Source organism: Dendrobates tinctorius, unplaced genomic scaffold, assembly GCF_039654945.1.
Source record: "Dendrobates tinctorius isolate UK_male_01 unplaced genomic scaffold, ASM3965494v1 ptg000059l, whole genome shotgun sequence".
Lineage (NCBI taxonomy): Eukaryota > Metazoa > Chordata > Amphibia > Anura > Dendrobatidae > Dendrobates > Dendrobates tinctorius.
This window is the reverse complement of record NW_027361727.1, coordinates 251,658-275,934: the sequence shown is the minus strand read 5'-3', so window position 1 is coordinate 275,934 and position 24,277 is coordinate 251,658. Positions and strand designations below refer to the sequence as shown.

The window sequence follows — 24,277 nt, the reverse complement described above, 5'->3', positions numbered from 1 at the left end:
TCGTCACAGCCGGAGAACTAAATAAGCCTAAAGCAAGAAAAGGGGAAATCTAAACTGCCCCAGAGCAGACGCCAAAGCAATAGACAGCCCCCAAACATGTATTGTCGGTGAGACAAGATGAAAACACAAACACAGATAGAAAAATAGGCTGAGCAAACGATGGGGCCCACACTAACTAGAAAGGACAGGAAAGGAAAGACGCTGTCTGCAATCACGCACAAAAAACCCTGCCAAAAATGTCCAACATTTTCTGATAACAAAAACCCTGAAATCGCTAGACTTCAATTCCCTACATCAGCACTCTGGTATAGTCTGAAGACAGAGCAAAAAGAGACCAATCTGATCAGGGACAAAAAAGCAAACTGGCATAAACAGAGACATAAGAACGGAAATTCAGCACAGCCCCAGCAGGGGCTGGCTGACCACAAAAACTGAGTAAACCAGACCAAATCTTATGTGAAAAAATAGCAGAGCACACTTAGCTTGAGAAGGCAGGAACAGAACTGGAAACCAGCACAAAATTAGGGAGTCGGCTGTCTTAAATCCAGTCAGAGACTCCTGATGTCCACTCACAGTCCTCCTCCTCAGGTGGCAGGTCTCTGCCATTTAGATCAGCTTCATTACCTACTGTCACCACCAGAGGGAGCCCGGATGGAGAACTCACGACTCCTCTGTCAACACAGCCAGCTCCACCACCCTCACCAGAGGTAAACCAGAAAATGAGTTGACAACAGAGGGCCACACAGCATAACACGGCTCCCCCAATCATAAACCTCAACCTGACACTAATCAGTGGACCCCACATTATAAACCCAAAGCCCACCAGACATTCCCTCCCCAAGCGTAAATCCCCATGACGCCCCCTGCCCCCAAATGTACATCCCATCAAACTGACTCCAAACAAATCCCCCAATTGGACGCCTCAACGCTTCATCAACCCCATCGAACGTCCACCGACGCCAAGCATAAACCCACAAACCCCCAAAGGACGTCCAACCCACCCCCCAAGCATTACTCCCATCAGACGCCACCCCCCACCCAAGAATAAACCCTCACTGGACATTCACTCCCCCCAGCATAAAGCCCCATCGGACTTCCGCCCTCCCCAAGCATAAAGCCCCCATCGGACTTCCGCCCTCCCCAAGCATAAAGCCCCATCGGACTTCCGCCCTCCCCAAGCATAAAGCCCCATCGGACTTCCGCCCTCCCCAAGCATAAAGCCCCATCGGACTTCCGCCCTCCCCAAGCATAAAGCCCATGCCCCCCTCACACCAGCCCCCTTGATGGTCATCTACATACCCCATGCCTCCTCACACCAGCCACACAGCCTCCTGGATGCCCCTGTACATATCCCATCCCATGCCCCATTCACACCATCCAACCCCTAGATGCCCTACTACATACCCTATGCCTCCTCACACCAGCCCTCTGGATGCCCCTCTGCATACTCCATGCCCCCCTCACACAGCCCTCTGGATGCCCCTCTGCATATTCCCCCTCACACCAGCCGCCTGGATGCCTCAACAACATTTATTCACATGGTCTCCCACCTCTGCATACCCCAAGCCCCCTCACATAGCCCCCTGGATACCACTCTGCATACCCCATGCCCCTCACAGCAGCCTTCTGGATGTCCCTCTGCTTACCCCATGCCTCCTCACACAGCCCCCTGGATGCCTCAACAATTATTCCCATGGTCTGCCCACCTCTGCATACCCCCTCACACGGCCACCTGGATGCCCCTCTACATATACCCTCCTCACACAGCCCCCTGGATGCCTCAACATTTATTCAAAGTGTCCCCACCTCTGCATACCCCATACCTCCTAAAACAGCCCCCTGGATGCCTCCAAATATATTCACATAGTCTCCCCACCTCTGCGTACCCATGCCTCCTCACACAGCCCCCTGGATGCCTCCAAATTCATTCACATGGTCTCCCCACCTCCTCACACAGCCCCCTGGATGCCTACAAATTCATTCACATGGTCTCCCCACCTCTGCGTACCCCATACCTCCTCACACAGCCCCCAAATTCATTCACATGGTCTCCTCACCTCTGCGTACCCCATGCCTCCTCACACAGCCCCCTGGATGCCTCCAAATTCATTCACATGGTCTCCTCACCTCTGCGTACCCCATGCCTCCTCACACAGCCCCCTGGATGCCTCCAAATTCATTCACATGGTCTCCCCACCTCTGCGTACCCCATACCTCCTCACACAGCCCCCTGGATGCCTCCAAATTCATTCACATGGTCTCCCCACCTCTGCGCACCCCATACCTCCTCACACAGCCCCCTGGATGCCTCTACATTTATTCACATGGTCTCCCCACCTATGTGTACCCCATACCTCCTCATACAGCCCCCTGGGTGCCTCCAAATTCATTCACATTGTCTCCCCACCTCTGTGTACCCCATACCTCCTCATACAGCCCCCTGGGTGCCTCCAAATTCATTCACATGGTCTCCCCACCTCCTCACACAGCCCCCTGGATGCCTCCAAATTTATTCACATGGTCTCCCCACCTCTGCGTACCCCATACCTCCTCACACAGCCCCCAAATTCATTCACATGGTCTCCTCACCTCTGCGTACCCCATGCCTCCTCACACAGCCCCCTGGATGCCTCCAAATTCATTCACATGGTCTCCTCACCTCTGCGTACCCCATGCCTCCTCACACAGCCCCCTGGATGCCTCCAAATTCATTCACATGGTCTCCCCACCTCTGCGTACCCCATACCTCCTCACACAGCCCCCTGGATGCCTCTACAACATTCATTCACATGGTCTCCCCACCTCTGTGTACCCCATACCTCCTCACACAGCCCCCTGGATGCCTCAATAACATTTATTCACATGGTCTCCCCACCTCTGCGTACCCCATACCTCCTCACACAGCCCCCTGGATGCCTCAATAACATTTATTCACATGGTCTCCCCACCTCTGCGTACCCCATACCTCCTCACACAGCCCCCTGGATGCCTCAACAACATTTATTCATATGGTCTCCCCACCTCTGAATACCCCATACCTCCTCCTCACTCAGCCCCCTGGATGCCTCTACAACATTCCTTCACATGGTCTCCCCACCTCTGCGTACCCCATACCTCCTCACACAGCCCCCTGGATGCCTCAATAACATTTATTCACATAGTCTCCCCACCTCTGCGTACCCCATACCTCCTCACACAGCCCCCTGGATGCCTCAACAACATTCACATGGTCTCCCAACCTCTGCGTACCCCATACCTCCTCACACAGCCCCCTGGGAGCCTCAATAACATTCATTCACATGGTCTCCCCACCTCTGCGTACCCCATACCTCCTCACACAGCCCCCTGGGTGCCTCAATAACATTCATTCACATGGTCTCCCCACCTCTGCGTACCCCATACCTCCTCTCACAGCCCACTGGATGCCTCAACAACATTTATTCACATGGTCTCCCCACCTCTGCGTACCCCATACCTCCTCAGTGTCCCCTGGATGCCTCTACAACATTCATTCACATGGTCTCCCCACCTCTGTGTACCCCATACCTCCTCCCACAGCCTCCTGGATGCCTCAATAACATTTATTCACATGGTGTCCCCACCTCTGCATACCCCATACCTCCTCACACAGCGCCCTGGGTGCCTCAATAACATTTATTCACATGGTCTCCCCACCTCTGTGTACCACATACCTCCTCACACAGCGCCCTGGATGCCTCAATAACATTTATTCACATGGTCTCCCCACCTCTGTGTACCCCATACCTCCTCACACAGCGCCCTGGATGCCTCAATAACATTTATTCACATGGTCTCCCCACCTCTGTGTACCCCATACCTCCTCACACAGCCCCCTGAATGGCTCTACATTTATTCACATGGTCTCTCCACCTCTGCGTACCCCATATCTCCTCACACAGCGCCCTGGATGCCTCAATAACATTTATTCACATGGTCTCCCCACCTCTATGTACCCCATACCTCCTCACACATCGCCCTGGATGCCTCATTAATATTTATTCACATGGTCTCCCCACCTCTGTGTACCCCATACCTCCTCACACAGCCCCCTGGATGCCTCAATAACATTTATTCAGATGGTCTCTCCACCTCTGTGTACCCCATACCTCCTCACACAGCCCCCTGGGTGCCTCCAAATTCATTCACATGGTCTCCCAACCTGTGTGTACCCCATACCTCCTCACACAGCCCCCTGGATGCCTCTACAACATTCATTCACATGGTCTCCCCCACCTCTGTGTACCTCATACCTCCTCACACAGCGCCCTGGGTGCCTCCAAATTCATTCACATGGTCTCCCCACCTCTGCGTACCCCATACCTCCTCACACAGCCCCCTGGATAGCTCTACATTTATTCACATGGTCTCCCCACCTATGCGTACCCCATACCTCCTCACACAGCCCCCTGGATGCCTCCAAATTCATTCACATGGTCTCCCCACCTGTGTGTACACCATACCTCCACACACAGCCCCCTGGATGCCTCTACAACATTCATTCACATGGTCTCCCCACCTCTGTGTACCCCATACCTCCTCACACAGCCCCCTGGGTGAATCCAAATTCATTCACATGGTCTCCCCACCTGTGTGTACCCCATACCTCCTCACACAGCCCCCTGGATGCCTCTACAACATTCATTCACATGGTCTCCCCCACCTCTGTGTACCCCATACCTCCCCACACAGCGCCCTGGGTGCCTCCAAATTCATTCACATGGTCTCCCCACCTCTGCGTACCCCATACCTCCTCTCACAGCCCCCTGGATGGCTCTACATTTATTCACATGGTCTCCCCACCTCTACGTACCCCATACCTCCTCACACAGCCCCCTGGGTGCCTCCAAATTCATTCACATGGTCTCCCCACCTGTGTGTACCCCATACCTCCACACACAGCCCCCTGGGTGCCTCCAAATTCATTCACATGGTCTCCCCCACCTCTGTGTACCCCATACCTCCTCACACAGCCCCCTGGGTGCCTCCAAATTCATTCAGATGGTCTCCCCACCTGTGTGTACCCCATACCTCTTCACACAGCGCCCTGGATGCCTCAATAACATTTATTCACATGGTCTCCCCACCTCTGCGTACCCCATACCTCCTCACACAGCCCCCTGGGTGCCTCAATAACATTTATTCACATGGTCTCCCCACCTCTGTGTACCACATACCTCCTCACACAGCGCCCTGGAAGCCTCAATAACATTTATTCACATGGTCTCCCCACCTCTATGTACCCCATACCTCCTCACACATCGCCCTGGATGCCTCATTAACATTTATTCACATGGTCTCCCCACCTCTGTGTATCCCATACCTCCTCACACAGCGCCCTGGGTGCCTCCAAATTCATTCACATGGTCTCCCCACCTCTGCGTACCCCATACCTCCTCACACAGCCCCCTGGATGCCTCAATAACATTTATTCACATGGTCTCCCCACCTCGGTGTATCCCATACCTCCTCACACAGCGCCCTGGGTGCCTCCAAATTCATTCACATGGTCTCCCCACCTCTGTGTACCCCATACCTCCTCACACAGCGCCCTGGATGCCTCTACATTTATTCACATGGTCTCCCCACCTCTGTGTACCCCATACCTCCTCATACAGCCCCCTGGGTGCCTCCAAATTCATTCACATGGTCTCCCCACCTCTGTGTACCCCATACCTCCTCACACAGCGCCCTGGATGCCTCAATAACATTTATTCACATGGTCTCCCCACCTCTGTGTACCCCATACCTCCTCACACAGCCCCCTGGATGCCTCTACAACATTCATTCACATGGTCTCCCCACCTCTGTGTACCCCATACCTCCTCACACAGCGCCTTGGATGCCTCAACAACATTTATTCACATGGTCTCCCCACCTCTGCGTACCCCATACCTCCTCACACAGCCCCCTGGATGCCTCTACATTTATTCACATGGTCTCCCCACCTCTGTGTACCCCATACCTCCTCATACAGCCCCCTGGGTGCCTCAATAACATTCATTCACATGGTCTCCCCACCTCTGAGTACCCCATACCTCCTCACACAGCCCCCTGGATGCCTCAACAACATTTATTCACATGGTCTCCCCATCTCTGCGTACCCCATACCTCCTCACACAGCGCCTTGGATGCCTCAACAACATTTATTCACATGGTCTCCCCACCTCTGCGTACCCCATACCTCCTCACACAGCCCCCTGGATGCCTCTACATTTATTCACATGGTCTCCCCACCTCTGTGTACCCCATACCTCCTCATACAGCCCCCTGGGTGCCTCCAAATTCATTCACATGGTCTCCCCACCTCTGAGTACCCCATACCTCCTCACACAGCCCCCTAGATCCCTCAACATTTATTCACATGGTCTCCCCACCTCTGTGTACCCCATACCTCCTCACACAGCCCCCTGGATGCCTCAATAACATTTATTCACATGGTCTCCCCACCTCTGTGTACCCCATACCTCCTCACACAGCCCCCTGGATGCCTCAATAACATTTATTCACATGGTCTCCCCACCTCTGCGTACCCCATACCTCCTCACACAGCCCCCTGGATGCCTCAACAACATTTATTCACATGGTCTCCCCACCTCTGCGTACCCCATACCTCCTCACACAGCCCCCTGGGTGCCTCAATAACATTCATTCACATGGTCTCCCCACCTCTGCGTACCCCATACCTCCTCACACAGCCCCCTGGATGCCTCAACAACATTTATTCACATGGTCTCCCCACCTCTGCGTACCCCATACCTCCTCACACAGTCCCCTGGATGCCTCTACAACATTCATTCACATGGTCTCCCCACCTCTGCGTACCCCATACCTCCTCACACAGCCCCCTGGATGCCTCAATAACATTTATTCACATGGTCTCCCCACCTCTGCGTACCCCATACCTCCTCACAGTCCCCTGGATGCCTCTACAACATTCATTCACATGGTCTCCCCACCTCTGCGTACCCCATACCTCCTCACACAGCCCCCTGGATGCCTCAACAACATTTATTCACATGGTCTCCCCACCTCTGCGTACCCCATACCTCCTCACACAGCCCCCTGGGTACCTCAATAACATTTATTCACATGGTCTCCCCACCTCTGCGGACCCCATAACTCCTCACACAGCCCCCTGGGTGACTCAAAAACATTCATTCACATGGTCTCCCACCTCTGCGTACCCCATACCTCCTCACACAGCCCCCTGGATACCTCAACAACATTTATTCACATGGTCTCCCCACCTCTGCGTACCCCATACCTCCTCACAGTCCCCTGGATGCCTCTACAACATTCATTCACATGGTCTCCCCACCTCTGTGTACCCCATACCTCCTCACACAGCTTCCTGGATGCCTCAATAACATTTATTCACATGGTGTCCCCACCTCTGCGTACCCCATACCTCCTCACACAGCCCCCTGGGTGCCTCAATAACATTTATTCACATGGTCTCCCCACCTCTGTGTACCACATACCTCCTCACACAGCGCCCTGGATGCCTCAATAACATTTATTCACATGGTCTCCCCACCTCTGTGTACCCCATACCTCCTCACACAGCCCCCTGGATGGCTCTACATTTATTCACATGGTCTCCCCACCTCTGCGTACCCCATACCTCCTCACACAGCGCCCTGGATGCCTCAATAACATTTATTCACATGGTCTCCCCACCTCTGTGTACACCATACCTCCTCACACAGCCCCCTGGATGCCTCAATAACATTTATTCACATGGTCTCTCCACCTCTGTGTACCCCATACCTCCTCACACAACCCCCCTGAGTGCCTCCAAATTCATTCACATGGTCTCCCCACCTGTGTGTACCCCATACCTCCTCACACAGCCCCCTGGATGCCTCTACAACATTCATTCACATGGTCTCCCCCACCTCTGTGTACCCCATACCTCCCCACACAGCGCCCTGGGTGCCTCCAAATTCATTCACATGGTCTCCCCACCTCTGCGTACCCCATACCTCCTCTCACAGCCCCCTGGATGGCTCTACATTTATTCACATGGTCTCCCCACCTCTGCGTACCCCATACCTCCTCACACAGCCCCCTGGGTGCCTCCAAATTCATTCACATGGTCTCCCCACCTGTGTGTACCCCATACCTCCACACACAGCCCCCTGGATGCCTCTACAACATTCATTCACATGGTCTCCCCACCTCTGTGTACCCCATACCTCCTCACACAGCCCCCTGGGTGCCTCCAAATTCATTCACATGGTCTCCCCCACCTCTGTGTACCCCATACCTCCTCACACAGCCCCCTGGGTGCCTCCAAATTCATTCAGATGGTCTCCCCACCTGTGTGTACCCCATACCTCTTCACACAGCGCCCTGGATGCCTCAATAACATTTATTCACATGGTCTCCCCACCTCTGTGTACCCCATACCTCCTCACACAGCGCCCTGGATGCCTCAATAACATTTATTCACACGGTCTCCCCACCTCTCTGTACGCCATACCTCCTCACACAGCGCCCTGGATGCCTCAACAACATTTATTCACATGGTCTCCCCACCTCTGTGTACCACATACCTCCTCACACAGCGCCCTGGATGCCTCAACAACATTTATTCACATGGTCTCCCCACCTCTGTGTACCCCATACCTCCTCACACAGCGCCCTGGATGCCTCAATAACATTTATTCACATGGTCTCCCCACCTCTGTGTACCCCATACCTCCTCACACAGCGCCCTGGATGCCTCAATAACATTTATTCACATGGTCTCCCCACCTCTGTGTACCCCATACCTCCTCACACAGCGCCCTGGGTGCCTCCAAATTCATTCACATGGTCTCCCCACCTCTGCGTACCCCATACCTCCTCACACAGCCCCCTGGATGCCTCAATAACATTTATTCACATGGGCTCCCCACCTCTTTGTACCACATACCTCCTCACACAGCGCCCTGGGTGCCTCAATAACATTTATTCACATGGTCTCCCCACCTCTGTGTACCCCATACCTCCTCACACAGCGCCCTGGGTGCCTCCAAATTCATTCACATGGTCTCCCCACCTTTGCGTACCCCATACCTCCTCACACAGCCCCCTGGATGCCTCAATAACATTTATTCACATGGTCTCCCCACCTCTGTGTACCCCATACCTCCTCACACAGCGCCTGGGTGCCTCAATAACATTTATTCACATGGTCTCCCCACCTCTGCATACCCCATACTTCCTCACACAGCGCCCTGGATGCCTCAATAACAATTATTCACATGGTCTCCCCACCTCTGTGTACCCCATACCTCCTCACACAGCGCCCTGGATGCCTCAATAACATTTATTCACATGGTCTCCCCAACTCTGTGTACCCCATACCTCCTCACACAGCCCCCTGGATGCCTCAACATTTATTCACATGGTCTCCCCACCTCTGTGTACCCCATACCTCCTCACACAGCCACCTGGATGCCTCAATAACATTTATTCACATGGTCTCCCCACCTCTGTGTACCCCATACCTCCTCACACAGCCCTCTGGATGCCTCAATAACATTTATTCACATGGTCTCCCCACCTCTGCGTACCCCATACCTCCTCACACAGCCCCCTGGATGCCTCTACATTTATTCACATGGTCTCCCCACCTCTGTGTACCCCATACCTCCTCACACAGCCCCCTGGATGCCTCAATAACATTTATTCACATGGTCTCCCCACCTGTGTGTACCCCATACCTCCTCACACAGCCCCCTGGATGCCTCAACAAAATTTATTCACATGGTCTCCCCACCTCTGCGCAGGGCTGTGGAGTCGGAGTCGTGGAGTCGGTGCTCATTTTGGTGGAGTCGGAGTCGGAGTTGGAGTCGGTATAAAATGGACCGACTCCGACTCCTAAAATATATAATAAATTGGGTACAGTAATTCAATGCAGGATGTGCTGAATATTTATTCATAGGAGTTTGGGAAAGTTATGAAATGTCCTATAAATGGCTTATATTCCTGATCTAAGGCTACATTCACACACAGCGTTTTTCCTGTGTTTTTTGAGGATACGTTTTTCAGCTGCAAAAGTTGATCATCTTTTTAAAAAACTGCATCACCTGAAAGGTTTTTGAGCTCATAGATAATGTTCTCAATAGCAAAAGCAGATTAGAAATCTGCTCTTTCTATCCATTTATCCATATCTGTCTATCCATATCGTATCTGTACCAAAAAGAATGAAAACCAGGTAGTACACCAATATATATTCTGTTCTATCTAAATATCTTGATTATTGGATCATAAAAATGATTAAATGTCTGAGGTTCACATTGTACTACAATACATTTTTCACTTAAATATAAGCAATATGTGTGGGAGTCGGAGTCGTGGAGTCGGAGTTGGAGTCGGTGTAAGGGAAATTGAGGAGTCGGAGTCGCAGGTTTGGCTTACCGACTCCACAGCCCTGCCTCTGCGTACCCCATACCTCCTCACACAGCCCCCTGGGTGCCTCAATAACATTCATTCACATGGTCTCCCCACCTCTGCGTACCCCATACCTCCTCACACAGCCCCCTGGATGCCTCAATAACATTTATTCACATGGTCTCCCCACCTCTGTGTACCCCATACCTCCTCACACAGCCCCCTGGATGCCTCAACAACATTTATTCACATGGTCTCCCCACCTCTGCGTACCCCATACCTCCTCACACAGCCCCCTGGGTGCCTCAATAACATTCATTCACATGGTCTCCCCACCTCTGCGCACCCCATACCTCCTCACACAGCGTCCTGGATGCCTCTACAACATTTATTCACATGGTCTCCCCACCTCTGCGTACCCCATACCTCCTCACACAGCCCCCTGGGTGCCTCAATAACATTCATTCACATGGTCTCCCCACCTCTGCGTACCCCATACCTCCTCACACAGCCCCCTGGGTGCCTCAATAACATTCATTCACATGGTCTCCCCACCTCTGTGTACCCCATACCTCCTCACACAGCCCACTGAATGCCTCAATAACATTTATTCACATGGTCTCCCCACCTCTGCGTACCCCATACCTCCTCACACAGCCCACTGGTTGCCTCAACATTTATTCACATGGTCTCCCCACCTCTGTGTACCCCATACCTCCTCACACAGCGCCCTGGATGCCTCAATAACATTTATTCACATGGTCTCCCCACCTCTGCGTACCCCATACCTCCTCACACAGCCCCCTGGATGCCTCAATAACATTTATTCACATGGTCTCCCCACCTCTGTGTACCCCATACCTCCTCACACAGCCCCCTGGATGCCTCTACAACATTCATTCACATGGTCTCCCCACCTCTGTGTACCCCATACCTCCTCACACAGCGCCTTGGATGCCTCAACATTTATTCACATGGTCTCCCCACCTCTGCGTACCCCATACCTCCTCACACAGCCCCCTGGATGCCTCTACATTTATTCACATGGTCTCCCCACCTCTGTGTACCCCATACCTCCTCACACAGCCCCCTGGATGCCTCAATAACATTTATTCACATGGTCTCCCCACCTGTGTGTACGCCATACCTCCTCACACAGCCCCCTGGATGCCTCAACAACATTTATTCACATGGTCTCCCCACCTCTGCGCAGGGCTGTGGAGTCGGAGTCGGTGCTCATTTTGGTGGAGTCGGAGTTGGAGTCGGTATAAAATGGACCGACTCCGACTCCTAAAATATATAATAAATTAGGTACAGTAATTCAATGCAGGATGTGCTGAATATTTATTCATAGGAGTTTGGGAAAGTTATGAAATGTCCTATAAATGGCTGTTATATTCCTGATCTAAGGCTACATTCACACACAGCGTTTTTCCTGTGTTTTTTGAGGATACGTTTTTCAGCTGCAAAAGTTGATCATCTTTTTAAAAAACTGCATCACCTGAAAGGTTTTTGAGCTCATAGATAATGTTCTCAATAGCAAAAGCAGATTAGAAATCTGCTCTATCTATCCATATCTGTCTATCCATATCGTATCTGTACCAAAAAGAATGAAAACCAGGTAGTACACCAATATATATTCTGTTCTATCTAAATATCTTGATTATTGGATCATAAAAATGATTAAATGTCTGAGGTTCACATTGTACTACAATACATTTTTCACTTAAATATAAGCAATATGTGTGGGAGTCGGAGTCGTGGAGTCGGTGTAAGGGAAATTGAGGAGTCGGAGTCGCAGGTTTGGCTTACCGACTCCACAGCCCTGCCTCTGCGTACCCCATACCTCCTCACACAGCCCCCTGGGTGCCTCAATAACATTCATTCACATGGTCTCCCCACCTCTGCGTACCCCATACCTCCTCACACAGCCCCCTGGATGCCTCAATAACATTTATTCACATGGTCTCCCCACCTCTGCGTACCCCATACCTCCTCACACAGCCCCCTGGGTGCCTCAATAACATTTATTCACATGGTCTCCCCACCTCTGTGTACCACATACCTCCTCACACAGCGCCCTGGATGCCTCAATAACATTTATTCACATGGTCTCCCCACCTCTGTGTACCCCATACCTCCTCACACAGCCCCCTGGATGGCTCTACATTTATTCACATGGTCTCCCCACCTCTGCGTACCCCATACCTCCTCACACAGCGCCCTGGATGCCTCAATAACATTTATTCACATGGTCTCCCCACCTCTGTGTACACCATACCTCCTCACACAGCCCCCTGGATGCCTCAATAACATTTATTCACATGGTCTCTCCACCTCTGTGTACCCCATACCTCCTCACACAACCCCCCTGAGTGCCTCCAAATTCATTCACATGGTCTCCCCACCTGTGTGTACCCCATACCTCCTCACACAGCCCCCTGGATGCCTCTACAACATTCATTCACATGGTCTCCCCCACCTCTGTGTACCCCATACCTCCCCACACAGCGCCCTGGGTGCCTCCAAATTCATTCACATGGTCTCCCCACCTCTGCGTACCCCATACCTCCTCTCACAGCCCCCTGGATGGCTCTACATTTATTCACATGGTCTCCCCACCTCTGCGTACCCCATACCTCCTCACACAGCCCCCTGGGTGCCTCCAAATTCATTCACATGGTCTCCCCACCTGTGTGTACCCCATACCTCCACACACAGCCCCCTGGATGCCTCTACAACATTCATTCACATGGTCTCCCCACCTCTGTGTACCCCATACCTCCTCACACAGCCCCCTGGGTGCCTCCAAATTCATTCACATGGTCTCCCCCACCTCTGTGTACCCCATACCTCCTCACACAGCCCCCTGGGTGCCTCCAAATTCATTCAGATGGTCTCCCCACCTGTGTGTACCCCATACCTCTTCACACAGCGCCCTGGATGCCTCAATAACATTTATTCACATGGTCTCCCCACCTCTGTGTACCCCATACCTCCTCACACAGCGCCCTGGATGCCTCAATAACATTTATTCACACGGTCTCCCCACCTCTCTGTACGCCATACCTCCTCACACAGCGCCCTGGATGCCTCAACAACATTTATTCACATGGTCTCCCCACCTCTGTGTACCACATACCTCCTCACACAGCGCCCTGGATGCCTCAACAACATTTATTCACATGGTCTCCCCACCTCTGTGTACCCCATACCTCCTCACACAGCGCCCTGGATGCCTCAATAACATTTATTCACATGGTCTCCCCACCTCTGTGTACCCCATACCTCCTCACACAGCGCCCTGGATGCCTCAATAACATTTATTCACATGGTCTCCCCACCTCTGTGTACCCCATACCTCCTCACACAGCGCCCTGGGTGCCTCCAAATTCATTCACATGGTCTCCCCACCTCTGCGTACCCCATACCTCCTCACACAGCCCCCTGGATGCCTCAATAACATTTATTCACATGGGCTCCCCACCTCTTTGTACCACATACCTCCTCACACAGCGCCCTGGGTGCCTCAATAACATTTATTCACATGGTCTCCCCACCTCTGTGTACCCCATACCTCCTCACACAGCGCCCTGGGTGCCTCCAAATTCATTCACATGGTCTCCCCACCTTTGCGTACCCCATACCTCCTCACACAGCCCCCTGGATGCCTCAATAACATTTATTCACATGGTCTCCCCACCTCTGTGTACCCCATACCTCCTCACACAGCGCCTGGGTGCCTCAATAACATTTATTCACATGGTCTCCCCACCTCTGCATACCCCATACTTCCTCACACAGCGCCCTGGATGCCTCAATAACAATTATTCACATGGTCTCCCCACCTCTGTGTACCCCATACCTCCTCACACAGCGCCCTGGATGCCTCAATAACATTTATTCACATGGTCTCCCCAACTCTGTGTACCCCATACCTCCTCACACAGCCCCCTGGATGCCTCAACATTTATTCACATGGTCTCCCCACCTCTGTGTACCCCATACCTCCTCACACAGCCACCTGGATGCCTCAATAACATTTATTCACATGGTCTCCCCACCTCTGTGTACCCCATACCTCCTCACACAGCCCTCTGGATGCCTCAATAACATTTATTCACATGGTCTCCCCACCTCTGCGTACCCCATACCTCCTCACACAGCCCCCTGGATGCCTCTACATTTATTCACATGGTCTCCCCACCTCTGTGTACCCCATACCTCCTCACACAGCCCCCTGGATGCCTCAATAACATTTATTCACATGGTCTCCCCACCTGTGTGTACCCCATACCTCCTCACACAGCCCCCTGGATGCCTCAACAAAATTTATTCACATGGTCTCCCCACCTCTGCGCAGGGCTGTGGAGTCGGAGTCGTGGAGTCGGTGCTCATTTTGGTGGAGTCGGAGTCGGAGTTGGAGTCGGTATAAAATGGACCGACTCCGACTCCTAAAATATATAATAAATTGGGTACAGTAATTCAATGCAGGATGTGCTGAATATTTATTCATAGGAGTTTGGGAAAGTTATGAAATGTCCTATAAATGGCTTATATTCCTGATCTAAGGCTACATTCACACACAGCGTTTTTCCTGTGTTTTTTGAGGATACGTTTTTCAGCTGCAAAAGTTGATCATCTTTTTAAAAAACTGCATCACCTGAAAGGTTTTTGAGCTCATAGATAATGTTCTCAATAGCAAAAGCAGATTAGAAATCTGCTCTTTCTATCCATTTATCCATATCTGTCTATCCATATCGTATCTGTACCAAAAAGAATGAAAACCAGGTAGTACACCAATATATATTCTGTTCTATCTAAATATCTTGATTATTGGATCATAAAAATGATTAAATGTCTGAGGTTCACATTGTACTACAATACATTTTTCACTTAAATATAAGCAATATGTGTGGGAGTCGGAGTCGTGGAGTCGGAGTTGGAGTCGGTGTAAGGGAAATTGAGGAGTCGGAGTCGCAGGTTTGGCTTACCGACTCCACAGCCCTGCCTCTGCGTACCCCATACCTCCTCACACAGCCCCCTGGGTGCCTCAATAACATTCATTCACATGGTCTCCCCACCTCTGCGTACCCCATACCTCCTCACACAGCCCCCTGGATGCCTCAATAACATTCATTCACATGGTCTCCCCACCTCTGCGCACCCCATACCTCCTCACACAGCGTCCTGGATGCCTCTACAACATTTATTCACATGGTCTCCCCACCTCTGCGTACCCCATACCTCCTCACACAGCCCCCTGGGTGCCTCAATAACATTCATTCACATGGTCTCCCCACCTCTGCGTACCCCATACCTCCTCACACAGCCCCCTGGGTGCCTCAATAACATTCATTCACATGGTCTCCCCACCTCTGTGTACCCCATACCTCCTCACACAGCCCACTGAATGCCTCAATAACATTTATTCACATGGTCTCCCCACCTCTGCGTACCCCATACCTCCTCACACAGCCCACTGGTTGCCTCAACATTTATTCACATGGTCTCCCCACCTCTGTGTACCCCATACCTCCTCACACAGCGCCCTGGATGCCTCAATAACATTTATTCACATGGTCTCCCCACCTCTGCGTACCCCATACCTCCTCACACAGCCCCCTGGATGCCTCAATAACATTTATTCACATGGTCTCCCCACCTCTGTGTACCCCATACCTCCTCACACAGCCCCCTGGATGCCTCTACAACATTCATTCACATGGTCTCCCCACCTCTGTGTACCCCATACCTCCTCACACAGCGCCTTGGATGCCTCAACATTTATTCACATGGTCTCCCCACCTCTGCGTACCCCATACCTCCTCACACAGCCCCCTGGATGCCTCTACATTTATTCACATGGTCTCCCCACCTCTGTGTACCCCATACCTCCTCACACAGCCCCCTGGATGCCTCAATAACATTTATTCACATGGTCTCCCCACCTGTGTGTACGCCATACCTCCTCACACAGCCCCCTGGATGCCTCAACAACATTTATTCACATGGTCTCCCCACCTCTGCGCAGGGCTGTGGAGTCGGAGTCGGTGCTCATTTTGGTGGAGTCGGAGTTGGAGTCGGTATAAAATGGACCGACTCCGACTCCTAAAATATATAATAAATTAGGTACAGTAATTCAATGCAGGATGTGCTGAATATTTATTCATAGGAGTTTGGGAAAGTTATGAAATGTCCTATAAATGGCTGTTATATTCCTGATCTAAGGCTACATTCACACACAGCGTTTTTCCTGTGTTTTTTGAGGATACGTTTTTCAGCTGCAAAAGTTGATCATCTTTTTAAAAAACTGCATCACCTGAAAGGTTTTTGAGCTCATAGATAATGTTCTCAATAGCAAAAGCAGATTAGAAATCTGCTCTATCTATCCATATCTGTCTATCCATATCGTATCTGTACCAAAAAGAATGAAAACCAGGTAGTACACCAATATATATTCTGTTCTATCTAAATATCTTGATTATTGGATCATAAAAATGATTAAATGTCTGAGGTTCACATTGTACTACAATACATTTTTCACTTAAATATAAGCAATATGTGTGGGAGTCGGAGTCGTGGAGTCGGTGTAAGGGAAATTGAGGAGTCGGAGTCGCAGGTTTGGCTTACCGACTCCACAGCCCTGCCTCTGCGTACCCCATACCTCCTCACACAGCCCCCTGGGTGCCTCAATAACATTCATTCACATGGTCTCCCCACCTCTGCGTACCCCATACCTCCTCACACAGCCCCCTGGATGCCTCAATAACATTTATTCACATGGTCTCCCCACCTCTGCGTACCCCATACCTCCTCACACAGCCCCCTGGGTGCCTCAATAACATTTATTCACATGGTCTCCCCACCTCTGTGTACCACATACCTCCTCACACAGCGCCCTGGATGCCTCAATAACATTTATTCACATGGTCTCCCCACCTCTGTGTACCCCATACCTCCTCACACAGCCCCCTGGATGGCTCTACATTTATTCACATGGTCTCCCCACCTCTGCGTACCCCATACCTCCTCACACAGCGCCCTGGATGCCTCAATAACATTTATTCACATGGTCTCCCCACCTCTGTGTACACCATACCTCCTCACACAGCCCCCTGGATGCCTCAATAACATTTATTCACATGGTCTCTCCACCTCTGTGTACCCCATACCTCCTCACACAACCCCCCTGAGTGCCTCCAAATTCATTCACATGGTCTCCCCACCTGTGTGTACCCCATACCTCCTCACACAGCCCCCTGGATGCCTCTACAACATTCATTCACATGGTCTCCCCCACCTCTGTGTACCCCATACCTCCCCACACAGCGCCCTGGGTGCCTCCAAATTCATTCACATGGTCTCCCCACCTCTGCGTACCCCATACCTCCTCTCACAGCCCCCTGGATGGCTCTACATTTATTCACATGGTCTCCCCACCTCTGCGTACCCCATACCTCCTCACACAGCCCCCTGGGTGCCTCCAAATTCATTCACATGGTCTCCCCACCTGTGTGTACCCCATACCTCCACACACAGCCCCCTGGATGCCTCTACAACATTCATTCACATGGTCTCCCCACCTCTGTGTACCCCATACCTCCTCACACAGCCCCCTGGGTGCCTCCAAATTCATTCACATGGTCTCCCCCACCTCTGTGTACCCCATACCTCCTCACACAGCCCCCTGGGTGCCTCCAAATTCATTCAGATGGTCTCCCCACCTGTGTGTACCCCATACCTCTTCACACAGCGCCCTGGATGCCTCAATAACATTTATTCACATGGTCTCCCCACCTCTGTGTACCCCATACCTCCTCACACAGCGCCCTGGATGCCTCAATAACATTTATTCACACGGTCTCCCCACCTCTCTGTACGCCATACCTCCTCACACAGCGCCCTGGATGCCTCAACAACATTTATTCACATGGTCTCCCCACCTCTGTGTACCACATACCTCCTCACACAGCGCCCTGGATGCCTCAACAACATTTATTCACATGGTCTCCCCACCTCTGTGTACCCCATACCTCCTCACACAGCGCCCTGGATGCCTCAATAACATTTATTCACATGGTCTCCCCACCTCTGTGTACCCCATACCTCCTCACACAGCGCCCTGGATGCCTCAATAACATTTATTCACATGGTCTCCCCACCTCTGTGTACCCCATACCTCCTCACACAGCGCCCTGGGTGCCTCCAAATTCATTCACATGGTCTCCCCACCTCTGCGTACCCCATACCTCCTCACACAGCCCCCTGGATGCCTCAATAACATTTATTCACATGGGCTCCCCACCTCTTTGTACCACATACCTCCTCACACAGCGCCCTGGGTGCCTCAATAACATTTATTCACATGGTCTCCCCACCTCTGTGTACCCCATACCTCCTCACACAGCGCCCTGGGTGCCTCCAAATTCATTCACATGGTCTCCCCACCTTTGCGTACCCCATACCTCCTCACACAGCCCCCTGGATGCCTCAATAACATTTATTCACATGGTCTCCCCACCTCTGTGTACCCCATACCTCCTCACACAGCGCCCTGGGTGCCTCCAAATTCATTCACATGGTCTCCCCACCTTTGCGTACCCCATACCTCCTCACACAGCCCCCTGGATGCCTCAATAACATTTATTCACATGGTCTCCCCACCTCTGTGTACCCCATACCTCCTCACACAGCGCCTGGGTGCCTCAATAACATTTATTCACATGGTCTCCCCACCTCTGCATACCCCATACTTCCTCACACAGCGCCCTGGATGCCTCAATAACAATTATTCACATGGTCTCCCCACCTCTGTGTACCCCATACCTCCTCACACAGCGCCCTGGATGCCTCAATAACATTTATTCACATGGTCTCCCCAACTCTGTGTACCCCATACCTCCTCACACAGCCCCCTGGATGCCTCAACATTTATTCACATGGTCTCCCCACCTCTGTGTACCCCATACCTCCTCACACAGCCACCTGGATGCCTCAATAACATTTATTCACATGGTCTCCCCACCTCTGTGTACCCCATACCTCCTCACACAGCCCTCTGGATGCCTCAATAACATTTATTCACATGGTCTCCCCACCTCTGCGTACCCCATACCTCCTCACACAGCCCCCTGGATGCCTCTACATTTATTCACATGGTCTCCCCACCTCTGTGTACCCCATACCTCCTCACACAGCCCCCTGGATGCCTCAATAACATTTATTCACATGGTCTCCCCACCTGTGTGTACCCCATACCTCCTCACACAGCCCCCTGGATGCCTCAACAAAATTTATTCACATGGTCTCCCCACCTCTGCGCAGGGCTGTGGAGTCGGAGTCGTGGAGTCGGTGCTCATTTTGGTGGAGTCGGAGTCGGAGTTGGAGTCGGTATAAAATGGACCGACTCCGACTCCTAAAATATATAATAAATTGGGTACAGTAATTCAATGCAGGATGTGCTGAATATTTATTCATAGGAGTTTGGGAAAGTTATGAAATGTCCTATAAATGGCTTATATTCCTGATCTAAGGCTACATTCACACACAGCGTTTTTCCTGTGTTTTTTGAGGATACGTTTTTCAGCTGCAAAAGTTGATCATCTTTTTAAAAAACTGCATCACCTGAAAGGTTTTTGAGCTCATAGATAATGTTCTCAATAGCAAAAGCAGATTAGAAATCTGCTCTTTCTATCCATTTATCCATATCTGTCTATCCATATCGTATCTGTACCAAAAAGAATGAAAACCAGGTAGTACACCAATATATATTCTGTTCTATCTAAATATCTTGATTATTGGATCATAAAAATGATTAAATGTCTGAGGTTCACATTGTACTACAATACATTTTTCACTTAAATATAAGCAATATGTGTGGGAGTCGGAGTCGTGGAGTCGGAGTTGGAGTCGGTGTAAGGGAAATTGAGGAGTCGGAGTCGCAGGTTTGGCTTACCGACTCCACAGCCCTGCCTCTGCGTACCCCATACCTCCTCACACAGCCCCCTGGGTGCCTCAATAACATTCATTCACATGGTCTCCCCACCTCTGCGTACCCCATACCTCCTCACACAGCCCCCTGGATGCCTCAATAACATTTATTCACATGGTCTCCCCACCTCTGTGTACCCCATACCTCCTCACACAGCCCCCTGGATGCCTCAACAACATTTATTCACATGGTCTCCCCACCTCTGCGTACCCCATACCTCCTCACACAGCCCCCTGGGTGCCTCAATAACATTCATTCACATGGTCTCCCCACCTCTGCGCACCCCATACCTCCTCACACAGCGTCCTGGATGCCTCTACAACATTTATTCACATGGTCTCCCCACCTCTGCGTACCCCATACCTCCTCACACAGCCCCCTGGGTGCCTCAATAACATTCATTCACATGGTCTCCCCACCTCTGCGTACCCCATACCTCCTCACACAGCCCCCTGGGTGCCTCAATAACATTCATTCACATGGTCTCCCCACCTCTGTGTACCCCATACCTCCTCACACAGCCCACTGAATGCCTCAATAACATTTATTCACATGGTCTCCCCACCTCTGCGTACCCCATACCTCCTCACACAGCCCACTGGTTGCCTCAACATTTATTCACATGGTCTCCCCACCTCTGTGTACCCCATACCTCCTCACACAGCGCCCTGGATGCCTCAATAACATTTATTCACATGGTCTCCCCACCTCTGCGTACCCCATACCTCCTCACACAGCCCCCTGGATGCCTCAATAACATTTATTCACATGGTCTCCCCACCTCTGTGTACCCCATACCTCCTCACACAGCCCCCTGGATGCCTCTACAACATTCATTCACATGGTCTCCCCACCTCTGTGTACCCCATACCTCCTCACACAGCGCCTTGGATGCCTCAACATTTATTCACATGGTCTCCCCACCTCTGCGTACCCCATACCTCCTCACACAGCCCCCTGGATGCCTCTACATTTATTCACATGGTCTCCCCACCTCTGTGTACCCCATACCTCCTCACACAGCCCCCTGGATGCCTCAATAACATTTATTCACATGGTCTCCCCACCTGTGTGTACGCCATACCTCCTCACACAGCCCCCTGGATGCCTCAACAACATTTATTCACATGGTCTCCCCACCTCTGCGCAGGGCTGTGGAGTCGGAGTCGGTGCTCATTTTGGTGGAGTCGGAGTTGGAGTCGGTATAAAATGGACCGACTCCGACTCCTAAAATATATAATAAATTAGGTACAGTAATTCAATGCAGGATGTGCTGAATATTTATTCATAGGAGTTTGGGAAAGTTATGAAATGTCCTATAAATGGCTGTTATATTCCTGATCTAAGGCTACATTCACACACAGCGTTTTTCCTGTGTTTTTTGAGGATACGTTTTTCAGCTGCAAAAGTTGATCATCTTTTTAAAAAACTGCATCACCTGAAAGGTTTTTGAGCTCATAGATAATGTTCTCAATAGCAAAAGCAGATTAGAAATCTGCTCTATCTATCCATATCTGTCTATCCATATCGTATCTGTACCAAAAAGAATGAAAACCAGGTAGTACACCAATATATATTCTGTTCTATCTAAATATCTTGATTATTGGATCATAAAAATGATTAAATGTCTGAGGTTCACATTGTACTACAATACATTTTTCACTTAAATATAAGCAATATGTGTGGGAGTCGGAGTCGTGGAGTCGGTGTAAGGGAAATTGAGGAGTCGGAGTCGCAGGTTTGGCTTACCGACTCCACAGCCCTGCCTCTGCGTACCCCATACCTCCTCACACAGCCCCCTGGGTGCCTCAATAACATTCATTCACATGGTCTCCCCACCTCTGCGTACCCCATACCTCCTCACACAGCCCCCTGGATGCCTCAATAACATTTATTCACATGGTCTCCCCACCTCTGCGTACCCCATACCTCCTCACACAGCCCCCTGGGTGCCTCAATAACATTCATTCACATGGTCTCCCCACCTCTGTGTACCCCATACCTCCTCACACAGCCCCCTGGGTGCCTCAACATTTATTCACATGGTCTCCCCACCTCTGTGTACCCCATACCTCCTCACACAGCCCCCTGGGTGCCTCAACATTTATTCACATGGTCTCCCCACCTCTGTGTACCCCATACCTCCTCACACAGCCCCCTGGGTGCCTCAACATTTATTCACATGGTCTCCCCACCTCTGTGTACCCCATACCTCCTCACACAGCCCCCTGGGTGCCTCAACATTTATTCACATGGTCTCCCCACCTCTGTGTACCCCATACCTCCTCACACAGCCCCCTGGGTGCCTCAACATTTATTCACATGGTCTCCCCACCTCTGTGTATCCCATACCTCCTCACACAGCCCCCTGGGTGCCTCAACATTTATTCACATGGTCTCCCCACCTCTGTGTACCCCATACCTCCTCACACAGCCCCCTGGATGCCTCTACATTTATTCACATGGTCTCCCCCACCTCTGCGTACCCCATACCTCCTCACACAGCCCCCTGGATGCCTCTACATTTATTCACATGGTCTCCCCACCTCTGCGTACCCCATACCTCCTCACACAGCCCCCTGGATGCCTCTACATTTATTCACATGGTCTCCCCCACCTCTGCGTACCCCATACCTCCTCACACAGCCCCCTGGATGCCTCTACATTTATTCACATGGTCTCCCCACCTCTGTGTACCCCATACCTCCTCACACAGCCCCCTGGATGCCTCAACATTTATTCACATGGTCTCCCCACCTCTGTGTACCCCATACCTCCTCACACAGCCCCCTGGATGCCTCTACATTTATTCACATGGTCTCCCCCACCTCTGCGTACCCCATACCTCCTCACACAGCCCCCTGGATGCCTCTACATTCATTCACATGGTCTCCCCCACCTCTGCGTACCCCATACCTCCTCACACAGCCCCCTGGATGCCTCTACATTTATTCACATGGTCTCCCCACCTCTGTGTACCCCATACCTCCTCACACAGCCCCCTGGATGCCTCAACATTTATTCACATGGTCTCCCCACCTCTGTGTACCCCATACCTCCTCACACAGCCCCCTGGATGCCTCTACATTTATTCACATGGTCTCCCCCACCTCTGCGTACCCCATACCTCCTCACACAGCCCCCTGGATGCCTCTACATTTATTCACATGGTCTCCCCACCTCTGTGTACCCCATACCTCCTCACACAGCGCCCTGGATGCCTCTACAACATTTATTCACATGGTCTCCCCACCTCAGTGCAGACGAGCCCAGGATCAGGATCAGTCCTCACAGTAAACCGCTGAGCACTGCTCCTCAGCAGAGTCTCCCCAGAGCGCAGGTTGCTGCACACAGCTCAGTGCAGGAATCTGAGTCCTCTCCACAGCACAACTCAGGATGCTAGACTGTATAACTCAGGAGCAACACCAGGATCCGGCACACATGATGGGAGCACTGCTGCACGCGCCGGACTGAGGAGGTCCCGCCCCTTCCGATGACGTCATGATTCCAACAAATCACTCCCCCCCCACAAGAATTCATCTCCAAACTAGACGCTACCCTTGGAGACGGGCAGTTGAACTGTCTGAGGGCAGGAATCCTGTCTGTGACGCCATTACACAGCAAAGCCAGCAGATAGCACTCCTTGCTGTAAATGGCGTTAGGGAGAATATGTTTTAGGGATGCCATGAGGTAAAATTACCTCGGACAATATGTTTTAGGGATGCCATGAGGTAAAATTACCTCGGAGAATATGTTTTAGGGATGCCATGAGGTAAAATTACCTCGGAGAATATGTTTTAGGGATGCCATGAGGTAAAATTACCTCGGACAATATGTTTTAGGGATGCCATGAGGTAAAATTACCTCGGAGAATATGTT

At 51.4% G+C, this 24,277-nt stretch overlaps 2 long non-coding RNA genes across 12 annotated transcripts in view; both read right to left on the bottom strand.

Moving 5' to 3' along the window:
- The window catches only part of LOC141092261 (uncharacterized), a 34,167-nt gene extending 10,277 nt beyond the window's left edge, over positions 1-23,890 (bottom strand). Inside the window, exon 1 of the long non-coding RNA XR_012232730.1 lies at positions 23,652-23,890. This is a non-coding gene — a long non-coding RNA (uncharacterized lncRNA). The remainder of the gene's footprint in view (positions 1-23,651) is intronic.
- Positions 1,261-23,643, bottom strand: LOC141092262 (uncharacterized). Of its 11 annotated transcripts, none has more exons than XR_012232735.1 (6): positions 21,410-23,643; positions 19,593-21,196; positions 14,629-19,088; positions 9,791-14,124; positions 6,413-9,644; positions 1,261-5,767 (listed from the first exon to the last, which is right to left on the bottom strand). It is a non-coding gene; the product is annotated as an uncharacterized lncRNA (long non-coding RNA). The 11 variants fall into 11 exon arrangements; XR_012232738.1 differs by lacking the exon at positions 1,261-5,767 and having other exon boundaries at positions 5,778-9,644; positions 9,791-10,611; positions 11,193-14,124; XR_012232732.1 differs by lacking the exon at positions 1,261-5,767 and having other exon boundaries at positions 5,778-9,644; positions 9,791-11,265; positions 11,479-14,124.
- Positions 23,891-24,277: the final 387 nt, after the last annotated feature.